The sequence below is a fragment of the Pelobates fuscus genome, chromosome 10, assembly GCF_036172605.1.
Source record: "Pelobates fuscus isolate aPelFus1 chromosome 10, aPelFus1.pri, whole genome shotgun sequence".
Classification (NCBI taxonomy): domain Eukaryota; kingdom Metazoa; phylum Chordata; class Amphibia; order Anura; family Pelobatidae; genus Pelobates; species Pelobates fuscus.
The window spans coordinates 84,255,833-84,257,519 of NC_086326.1; positions in this window are offsets into that span (position 1 = coordinate 84,255,833).

Genomic DNA, 1,687 nt, shown 5'->3' on the forward strand with positions numbered 1-1,687 from the left:
CGCAGGAGCAGATCCTCCCTGCGACCGTTAGGCTTGGCGGCCCAGCCCCGCCCCCCTATAGTTGTAGATTTATTAATTGGTTAACCCCTTAACGCCGTTATGGCGTACCATGCCGTCACGCATGAAATGGGCTTTAAAGCCGTTGCGACGGCATGGTACGCCGTAACGGCTTAAGCCCCAAGAAGAGAGGTGTACTTACCTCCGCCGCGATTCTCTTCTGGGGGGCTGCCTGAGAGCCCAGGCAGTCCCCTTCCGGCAAATGAGGCCCCCGGGGGCCATGTGATCGCTCTCAAAGAGCGATCACATGGCCCCCTATAGCTGGCTGTGGATCTGCCAGCAGGGGGACTGTCTGAAATATCAGACAGTCCCCCTGCTGGTAGGAGGTGTAAAAAAAATAAATTAGACATGTGTAAAAATAAAATAAATATATTTATATATATATATAATATGTATATATAATATATATATATAATATATATACATATTATATATATGTAACGTCATACAAAGTGTATTTTAATATTAATATAAGTACATATATTAATATTAAAATACACTTAGAATGATGTTACATATATATATATATATATATTATATATGTATATATATATATTATATATATAATAGATGTACATATATATATTATATATAAATACGTATAATTAAAATAATAAATAAATAAAATAAATAAATAAAATATTGAAACAAAATTTAATATAAATTATATATGCATATGTAATTTCATTCTAACTGTATTTTGTTATTAATATATATATATCGGTAACAAAATACACTTAGAATGACATTCTATATATATCTATCTATATATAAAATACAAAAAACCGCAAATATATATATATATAGATAAATACATATAATTACATAAAAGATTACATTAGTATACGCGTAGAATTTAAATACCTATAAATGCATATATATTAAAATTCTATGTGTATATTTAAATAATCTTTTAACGTAATTATGTGATTTGATTAATTAAAATTTGATTGACATGCCTGACAACACAGGGAGAAAGTGCAGAGAATTTAATTCGCAAGCACTATATTTGACCCTGTAACTCTCCAAGACACCATAAAACCTGTACATAGGGGGTACTGTTTTACTCGGGAGACTTCGCTGAACTCAAATATTAGTGTTTCAAACTGGTAAATTGTATTACAACGATGATATTTTAAGTAAAAGTGACGTTTTTCACATTTTTTACAAGCGAACGGCACTTTTATGGTCTATATTATTGTTGTAATGTGTTTTACTGTTTTAAAACACTAATATTTGTGTTTAGTGAAGTCTCCCGAGAATAACAGTACCCCCCATGTACAGGTTTTATGGTGTTTTGGAAAGCTAGAGAGTCACATATAAGGCTTGCATTTCATTTTTTTCACATTGAAATTTGCCAGATTGGTTATGTTGCCTTTGAGAGCGTATGGTAGCCCAGGAATGAGAATTACCCCCATGATGGCATACCATTTGCAAAAGTAGACAACCCGAGGTATTGCAAGTGGGGTATGTCCAGTCTTTCTTAGTAGCCACTTAGTCACAAACACTGGCCAAATATTCGTTTTTTGCTTTTTTCACACAAAAACAAATATGAACGCTAACTTTGGCCAGTGTTTGTGACTAAGTGGCTACTAAAAAAGACTAAACATACCCCACTTTCAATACCTTG